The sequence below is a fragment of the Mercurialis annua genome, linkage group LG3, assembly GCF_937616625.2.
Source record: "Mercurialis annua linkage group LG3, ddMerAnnu1.2, whole genome shotgun sequence".
Taxonomy (NCBI): domain Eukaryota; kingdom Viridiplantae; phylum Streptophyta; class Magnoliopsida; order Malpighiales; family Euphorbiaceae; genus Mercurialis; species Mercurialis annua.
This window is the reverse complement of record NC_065572.1, coordinates 45,489,973-45,500,972: the sequence shown is the minus strand read 5'-3', so window position 1 is coordinate 45,500,972 and position 11,000 is coordinate 45,489,973.

The following is an 11,000-nucleotide window of genomic DNA, read 5'->3' as shown; positions in this document are numbered from 1 at the left end:
GCAATATAACAAAACCATGCTTAGGTAATCGGAACGATGCGTTAAAGAGACTTGAGACGCGACATACTAATCTAGCGTCACTTTTCACGCACACTTTGCGTCATATAACCCAACCATGCTTAGGTAATAGAAACGACGCGTTAAAGAGACTTGTGACGCGAGATAAGCATGGTAATAGTATCGACGCGTTAAAGAGATTTGAGAAGAAACATAGCGTCACTTTTTACGCACACTTTGCGTAATATAACCTAACCATGCTTAGGTAATCAGAACGACGCGTAAAAGAGACTTGAGACTGGACATACAAATCTAGCGTCACTTTTTTTACAAAGTTTGCATAATAAAACCTAACCATGCTTAGGTAATTGGAACCACGCGTGAAATAGACTTGAGACACGACATACTAATATATTGATCCTTTTCACGCACACTTTGCGTACTATAACCTAACCATGCTTTGGTAATCGAAACGACGCGTTAAAGAGACTTGAGACGTGACATACTAAGCGTCACTTTTAACGCAAACTTTGCATAATATAACCTAACCATGCTTAGGTAATCGAAACGACACGTTAAAGAGACTTGAGACGCGAAATACTAATCTAGCGTCACTTTTCACGCCAACTTCGCATAATATAACCGAACCATGCTTAGGTAATCGGAACGACGCATTAAAGAGCCTTGAGACGCGACATACTAATCTAGCGTCACTTTTCATGTACACCTTGGGTAATATGACCTAACAATGCTTAGGTAATCGGAACGACGAGTTAAAGAGACTTGAGACGTGAAATACTTATCTAGCGTTACTTTTCTCGCACACTTCGCGTAAACCTAACCATTCTTGGGTAATCGGAACGACGCATTAAAGTGAGTTGAGACGCGATATACAAATCTCACGTCATTTTTCACGCACTCTTTGCGTAATATAACCTAACCATGGTTAGGTAATCAGAACGACGCGTTTAAGAGTCTTGAGATGCGACATACTAATCTAGCATCACTTTTCACCCACACTTTGCGTAATATAATCTAACCATGCTTAGGTAATAGGAACGACGCGTTAAATAGACTTGAGACGCGACACACTAACCTAGCGACAATTTTCACGCACACATTACGTAATATAACCTAACCATGCTTAGGTAATCGGAACGACGCGTTAAAGTGACTTGAGACGCGACAAACTAATCTAGTGTCACTTTTCACGCACAATTTGCGTAAAATAACCTAACCATGCTTAGATAATTGTAACGACGCGTTAAAGGGACTTAAGACGCGACACACTAATCCATTGTCACTTTTCAAGCACACTTTGCGTAATATAACCTAACCATGCTTAGGTAATCAGAACGACATGTTAGAGAGACTTGTAACATAACATAAGCATGGTAATCGAAACGACGCGTTAAAGAGACTTGAGACACAACATACTAATCTAGCGTCACTTGCATACTTTGCATAATATAACCTAACCATGCTTAGGTAATCAGAACGACATGTTAGAGAGACTTGTAACGTAACATAAGCATGGTAATCGAAACGACGCGTTAAAGAGACTTGAGACACAACATACTAATCTAGCGTCAATTTTTATGCATACTTTGCGTAATATAACCTAACCATGCTTATGTAACCGTAACAATGCGTTAAAGAGACTTGTGATGCGACATACTAATTTAGAGAAACTTTTAACGCGCACTTGGCGTAATATAACATATCCATGCTTAGGTAATCGGAACGATGTGTTAAAGAGACTTGAGGCACGACATACTAATTTATGTCACTTTTCACGCACACTTTGCTTAGGTAATCATAACAACGCGTTAGAGACACTTGTTAAGCGACATAAGAATAGTAGTCGAAACGACGCGTTAAAGAGACTTGAAACGAGCCGTACTAATCTAGAGTAACTTTTTACAAACACTTTGCATAATATAACCTAACCATGCTTTGGTAATCGGAACGACACATTAAAATGACTTGAGACGCGCAATACTAATTTTGTGTCACTTTTTACGCACACTTTGTGTAATATAACCTAACCATGCTTACGTAATCGGAACACGCGTTAAAGAGACTTGAGACGCGACACACTAATCTAGCGTCACACTATTCACGACTCTTTGCTTTTTATAACCTAACCAGGCTTAGGTAATCGGAACGACGCGTTAAAGAGACTTGAGACGCAACATACTAATCTAGCGTCACTTTTCACGCACACTTTGCATAAAATAACCTAACCATGCATAAGTAATCGTAACAACGCGTTAAAGAGACTTGAGACGCGACATACAAATCCAGTATCACTATTCACGCACTCTTTGCGTAATATAATCTAACCATGCTTAGGTAATCGGAACGACGCGTTTAAGAGACTTGAGACTCGACATACTAATCTATTTTCACTTTTCGCTCACACTTTGCGCAATATAACCTAACCATGCTTAAATAATCGGAACAACGAGTTAAAGAAACTTGAGACACGACATACTAATCTAGCGTCACTATTCATGCACTCTTTGCGCAATATAACCTAACCATGCTTAGGTAATCGGAACGACGCGTTAAAGAGACTTGAGACGCGACATACTAATTTATTTTCACTTTTCGATCACACTTTGTGCAATATAACCTAACCATGCTTAAATAATTGGAACAACGCGTTAAAGAGACTTGAGACACGACATACTAATCTAGCGTCACTATTCACGCACTCTTTGCGCAATATAACAAAACCATGCTTAGGTAATCGGAACGATGCGTTAAAGAGACTTGAGACGCGACATGCTAATCTAGCGTCACTTTTCACGCACACTTTGCGTCATATAACCCAACCATGCTTATGTAATCGAAACGACGCGTTAAAGAGACTTGAGACACGACACACAAATCTATTGATCCTTTTCACGCACACTTTGCATACTATAACCTAACCATGCTTAGGTAATCAGAACGACGAGTTAAAGAGACTTGAGACGCGACATAGTAATCTAGCGTCACTTTTCATGCACAATTTGTGTAAAATAACCTAACCATGCTTAGATAGTCGTAACAACGCGTTAAAGAGACTTGAGACGCAACATACTAATCTAGCGTCACTTTTCACGCACACTTTGCATAAAATAACCTAACCATACATAGGTAATCGAAACGACGCGTTAAAGAGACTTATGACACGACATACTAATCTAGTGTCACTTTTCACGCACACTTTGTATAAAATAACCTAACTTTGCTTAGGTAATGGAAACAACGCGTTAAATAGACTTGAGACGCGACATCCAAATCTAGTGTCACTATTCAAGCACTCTTTGCGTAATACAACCTAACCATGCTTAGGTAATCGGAACGACGCGTTTAAGAGACTCGAGACGCGACATACTAATCTATTATCGGAACGACGCGTTAGAGAGACTTGTGACGCGACATAAGCATGGTAATCGAAACGACGGTGTTAAAGAGACTTGAGATGCGAAATATTAATCTAGCGTCACTTTTCGCGCACACTGTGTAATATGACGTAAACATGCTTAGGTAATCGGAATGACGCGTTATTGAGACTTGCGACGCGATATACTAATCTAGCGTCACTTTTCATGCACACTTTGCGTAATATAACCTAACCTTCTTAGGTAATCAGAACGACGCGTAAGAGAGACTTGTGACGCGACTTAAGCATGGTAATCAAAACGTCGCTTTAAAAAGAGACTTGCGTAATTTAACCTAACCATGCTTAGGTAATCGGAACGACGAATTAAAGAGACTTGAGAAGCGACATACTGATCTAGCGTCACTTTTCAAGCACACTTTGCGTAATATAACCTAACCATGCTCAAGTAATCGGAACAACAAGTTAAAGAGACATGACACGCGACATACTAATCTAGCGTCACTTTTCATGCACATTTTGCGTAATATAACCTAACTATGCTTAGGTAATCGGAACGACGCGTTAAAGAGACTTGAGACGCAACATACTAACCTAGTAGCAGTTTTCACGCACACATTGCGTAATATAACCTAACCATGCTTAGGTAATCGGATTGACGCATTAAAGAGAGTTGAGACGCGACATACTAATCTAGTGTCACTTTTCACGCACACTTTGCATAAAATAACCTAACCGTGCTTAAGTAATTGGAACGATGCGTTAAAGAGACTTGAGACGCGACATACTAATCTATTGTTAATTTTCACGCTCAATGTCCTAATATAACCTAAGCATGCTTTGGTAATCGAAACGACTTGTTAGAGAGACTTGTAACATGACATAAGCATGGCAATCGAAACGAAGCGTTAAAGAGACTTGAGACGCGCCACACTAATATAACGTCACTTTTCACGCACACTTTGCGTAATATAAGCTAACCATGCTTAGGTAATCGTAACGACGAGTTAAAGAGACTTGTGACGCGACATACTAATCTAGCGACATTTTTAACGCGCACTTGGCGTAATGTAATATAACCATGCTTAGGTAATCGGAACGACGCGTTAAAGAGACTTGAGACGCGACATACTAATCTAGCGTCACTTTTCACGCACACTTTGCGTAATATAACCTAACCATGTTCAGGTAATAAGAACGGTGCATTAGAGACTTGAGACGCGGCATAGGCATGGTAATCATTACGACACGTTAAAGAGACTTGAGACGCGCCATAGCGTCACTTTTTACGCAGAATTTGCGTAATATAACCTAACCATATTGTCAGTTTTCACGCACACTTTGCGTAATATAACCTAACCATGCGTAGGTAATTGGAACGACGCATTAAAGAGAGTTGAGACACTACATACTAATCTAGCGTCACTTTTCATGCACACTTTGTGTAATATAACCTAACAATTCTTAGGTAATCGGAACACGCGTGAAAGAGACTTTAGACGCGCCATACTAATCTAATGTCACTTTTCATACACACTTTGCGTAATACAACCTAACCATGCTTAGGTAATCGGAACAACGCTTTAAAGAGACTTAAGACGTGACATACTAATCTAGCGTCACTTTTCACGACACTCCGCGTAACCTAAACTAACCATGCTTAGCTAATCGGTACAACGCGTTGAAGAGAATTAAGATGCGACATATAAATCTAACGTCACTTTCCACGCACACTTTGCATAATATAACCTAACCATGCTTAGGTAATCGGAACGACGCGTTAAATAGAAGTGTGACGCGACATACTGATTTATTGTTACTTTCCACGCACAGTTTGCGTAATATAACCTAACCATGCTTAGGTAATCAGAACAACGCGTTAAAGAGAATTGAGACGCGACATACTTATTTAGCGTAACGTTTCACGCACCCTTTGCGTAATATAACCTAACCATGATTAGGTAATCGGAGCGACGCGTTAAATAGACGTGAGACGAGACATTTTAATCTATTGTAATTTTTCACGCACAGTTTGCGTAATATGACCTAACCATCTTAGGTAATCGAAACTACGCGTCAGAGAGACTTGTGACGCAACATAAGCATGGTAATCCAAACGACGAGTTACAGTTACATGAGACGCGACATGCTAATCTAGCGTCACTTGTCAGGCAAACTTTGCGTAAAATAACCTGACCATGCTTAGGTAATCGGAACCACACGCTAAAGAGGAATGAGACGCGGCATACTAATCTAGCGTCACTTTTCATGCACACTTTGCGTAAAAAAACCTAATCATGCTTAGGTAATCGGAACAACGTGTTAAAGAGACTTAAGATGCGACATACTAATCTAGCGTCTAATTTCACGCACACTTTGTGTGATGTAACAATGTGTTAAAGAGACTTAAGACGCGACATACTAATCTAGCGTCTAATTTCACGCACACTTTGCGTAATGTAACCTAACTATGCGTAATCAGAACGACGCGTTAAAGAGACTTGTGACACGACATAAGCATGGTAATCAGAACGACGAGTTAAAGTGACTTAAGACGCGACATACTAATCTAGCGTCACTTTTCAGGCACACTTTGCGTAAAATAACCTGACCATAGGTAATCGGAACCACACGCAAAAGAGAATTGAGACGCGACCTACTAATCTAGCGTCACTTTTCACGCACACTTTGCGTAAAATAACCTCATCATGCTTAGGTAATCGAAACAACGCGTTAAAGAGACTTAAGACGCGACATACTATTCTAGCGTCTCTTTTCACACACACTTTGCGTAATATAACCTAACTATGCTTAGATAATTAAAACGACGTGTTAAAGAGACTTGCGACGCGACATACTAATCTAGCGTCACGTTTCACGCACACTTTGCGTAACATAACCTAACCATGCCTAGGTAATCGGAAAGAGGCGATAAAGAGACTTGAGACGCGACATACTAATCTAGCGTAACTTTTCACGCACACTTTGCATAATATAACCTAACCATGCTTAGGTAATCGGAACAACGCGTTAAAGAGAATTGAGACGCGACATACTAATCTAGCGTAACTTTTCACGCAGACTTCGTGTAATATAACCTAACCATGCTTTGATAATCAGAACGACGCGTTAAATAGACTTAAGACGCGACATACTAATCTAGCGTCACTTTTCACGTACACATTCTGTAAACAAACCTAACCATTCTTAGGTAATCGGTACAACGCGTTAAAGAGAATTGAGATGCGACATACTAATCTTGCGTCACTTTCCATGCACACATTGCGTAATGTAACCTAACCATGCTTAGGTAATCGGAACGACGCGTTAAATAGACTTGAGACGCGACATACTAATGTTTGTTACTTTTGACGCACACTTTTCGTGAAGTAACCTAACCATCCTTAGGTAATTGGTACAATGCGTGAAAGAGACTTGAGACGCGACATAATAATGTAGCGTCATTTTTCACGCACACTTTTCGTAAATAACCTAACCATGCTTAGATAATCGGAACAATAAAGAGACTTCAGAGGCGACATACTAATCTAGCGTCACTTTTCACGCAAACTTTCCTTACTATAACCTAACCATGCTTAGGAAATCGGAACGAGGCATTAAAGAGACTTGAGTAGCGACATATTAATCTAGTATCACTTTTCACGCACACTTTGCGTAATATAACCTAACCATGCTTACATAATCGGAAAGACGCGATAAAGAGACTTGAGACGCAACATACTAATCTAGCGTCCGTTTTCACGCACACTTCACGTAATATAAACTAACCATGCTTAGGTAATCGAAATACGCATTAAAGAGACTTGAGACGTGTCATACTAATCTAGCGTCACTTTTCACGCACACTTTGCGTAAAATAACCTAACCTTGCCTAGGTAATCGGAACGACGAGTTAAAAAGACTTGAGATGCTACATACTAAGACATTGTCACTTTTCACGCACACTTTGCGTAATATATAATCTAACCATGCTTAGGTAATCAGAACGACGCGTTTGAGACACTTGTGATGCGACATAAGCACAGTAATCGAAACGACGCGTTAAAGAGACTTGAAACGCGCCATACTAATCTAGCGTCACTTATTACGCACGCTTTGCGTAATATCACCTAACCATGCTTAGGTAATCAGAACGACACATCATAGAGACTTGAGTAGCGAAATATTAATCTAGCGTAACGTTTCATGCACACTTTGCGTAATATAACCTAACTATGCTTAGGTAATCGGAACGACGGGGTAATAAGCATGGTAATCAATACGACGCGTTAAAGAGACTTGAGATGCAAGATACTAATATAGCGTTACTTTTCACACAGACATTGGCGTAATATAACCTAACCATAATTAGGTAAACGGAACGACGCATTAAAGAGTATTGAGATGCGACATACTAATCTAGCGTCACTTTTCACGCACACCTTGCGTAACATAACCTAACCATATCAGAACGACACATTAAAGAGACTTGAGAAGCGATATACTAATCTACCGTCACTTTTCAGCACACTTTACGTAATATAAGCTTTCCATGCTTAGGTAATTGGAACAACGTGTTAAAGAGACTTGAGACGCGATATACTAATCTACCGTCACTTTTTTACGCACACTTTGCGTAATATAACCTAACCATGCTTAGGAAATCAGAACGACGTGTCAAAGAGACTTGACACGCGTCATACTAATCTAGCGTCACTTTTCACGCACCATACTATGCGTAATATAACCTAACCATGCTTATGTAATTGGAACGACGCGTTAAATAGTCTTGAGACGCTACATACTAATTGTCATTTCCTACGCACACTTTGCGTAGTATAACCTAACCATGCTTAGGTAATCAGAACGACACGTTCGAGAGACTTGTGACGCGACATAAGAATGGTAATCGAAACGACGCGTTAAAGAGACTTGAGACGTGCAATATTAATATAGCGTCACTTTTTACGCACGCGTTGCGTAATATAACATAACTAAGCTTAGGAATTCGGAACGACGCGCTAGAGAGACTTGAGACGCGACATACTAATCTAGTGTCACTTTTCACGCACGCTTTGCGTAATATAACCTAACCATGCTTAGGAAATTGGAACGACGCGTTAGAGAGACTTGAGACGTGACATACTAATATAGCGTCACTATTCACGCACTCTTTGCGTAATATAACCTAACCATGCTTAGGTAATCAGAATGATGCGTTAAAGAGACTTGTGACGCGAGATAAGTATAGTAATCGAAACTACGAGTTAAAGAGACTTGAGACGAAACAAACTAATCTAGCGTCACTTTTTACGCTCACTTTGCGTAATATAACCTAACCATGCATAGGTAATCGGAACGACGTGTTAAAGAGACTGGACATACTAATCTAGCGTCACTTTTCACGCACACTTTGCGTAAAATAACCTAACCATGCTTAGAAAATTGAACGATGTGTTAGAGAGACTTGAGAGAGACTCACTAATTTAACGTCACTTTTCACGCACTTTTGCGTAATATAACCTAACCATGCTTAGGTAATCGGAACGACGCCATAAAGAGACTTGTGACGCGAGATAAGTATGGTAATCGGAACGACGCGTTAAAGAGACTTGCGACCCGAGATAAGTATGGTAATCGGAACGACGCGTTAAAGAGACTTGTGACGCGAGATAAGTATGGTACTCGCAACGACTTGTAAAAGAGACTTCAGACGAAACAAACTAATCTAGCGTCACTTTTTAAGCACACTTTGCGTAACATAACCTAACCATGCTTAGGTAATCGGAACGACGCGTTAAAGAGACTTGAGACTGGACATACTAACCTAGCGTCACTTTTCACGCACACTTTGCGTAATATAACCTAACCATGCTTAGGGAATCGGAACGACGCGTTAGAGAGACTTGTGACGCGACATAAGCATGATAATCGAAACGACGCGTTCAAGAGACTTGAGACGCGCAATATTAATCTAGCGTCACTTTTTACGCATAACCATTCTTAGGAAATGGGAACGACGCGTATGGAGACTTGAGACGCGTCATACTAATCTAGTGTCACTGTTCACTTACACTTTGCGTAATATAACCTAGTCATGCTTAGGAAATCGGTACGACGCGTTAGAGAGTCTTGAGACGCGACGTACTAAACTAACGTCACTTTTCACGCACACATTGCGTAATATAACCTAACCGTGCTTAGGTAATCGGAACGACGCGTTAAAGAGACTTGTGACGCGGGATATGTATGGTAAGCGAAACGACGCATTAAAGAGACTTGAGACGAAACATACTAATCTAGCGTCACTTTTTACACACACTTTGCGTAATATAACCTAACCATGCTTAGGTAATCAGAACAACGCTTTAAAGAGATTTGAGCCTGGACATACTAATCTAGCGTCACTTTTCACGCACACTTTGCGTAATATAACCTAACCATGCTTATGTAATATAGGAAAAATGCGATAAAGAGACTTGAGACGCGACATACTAATAAATTGATCATTTTTACGCACACTTTGCATACAGCCTAACCAAGCTTAGGTAATCGGAACGACGCGTTAAAAAGCCTTGACACGCGACATACTAATCTAGCGTCACTTTTCACGCAAACTTTGCGTATTATAACCTAACCATGCTTAGGTAATCGGAACGACGCATTAAAGAGCCTTGAGACGCGACATGCTAATCTAGCGTCAGTTTTCACGTACACTGCGTAATATAACCTAACCATTCTTAGGTAATAGGAACGACGCGTTAAATAGACTTTGGACGCGACATACTAATCTAACGTCACTTTTCACGCACGCTTTGCGTAATATACCCTAACCATGCTTAGATAATTGGAACAACGCGATAAAGAGAATTGAGATGCGACATACTAATCTAGCGTCACTTTTCACGCACAGTTTGCGTAGAATAACCTAACTATGCTAAGGTAATCGGAACAACGCGTTAGATAGACTTAAGACGCGACATACTAATCTATTGTCATTTTTCACGTACACTCTGCCTAATATAACCTAACCATGCTTAAGTAATTCGAACGATGCGTTAAATAGACTTGAAATGCGACATACTAATCTATTGTCATTTTCAACGCACACTTTGTGTAATATAACCTAACCATGCTAAGGTAATCGGAACGACGTGTTCGAGAGATTTGTGACGCGACATAAGCATGGTAATCGAAACAACGCGTTAAAGAGACTTGAGACGCGCAATATTAATCTAGCGTCACTTTTTACGCACGCATTGCGTAATACAACATAATCATGCTTAGGATATCGGAACGACGCGTTAGAGAGACTTGAGACGCGACATACTAATCTAGTGTCACTTTTCGCGGACACTTTGCGTAATATAACCTAACCATGCTTAGGAAATCAGAAGGACGCGTTAGAGAGACTTGAGATGCGACATACTAATCTAAATTCACTTTTCACGCACACTTTGCGTAATATAACCTAACCATGCTTAGTTAATCGGAACAACGCGTTAAATAGAATTGAGATGCGATATACTAATCTAGCGTCAGTTTTCAAGCAAACTTTGCGTACTATAACCTAATCATGGTTAGGAAATCGGAATGACGCGTTAGATAG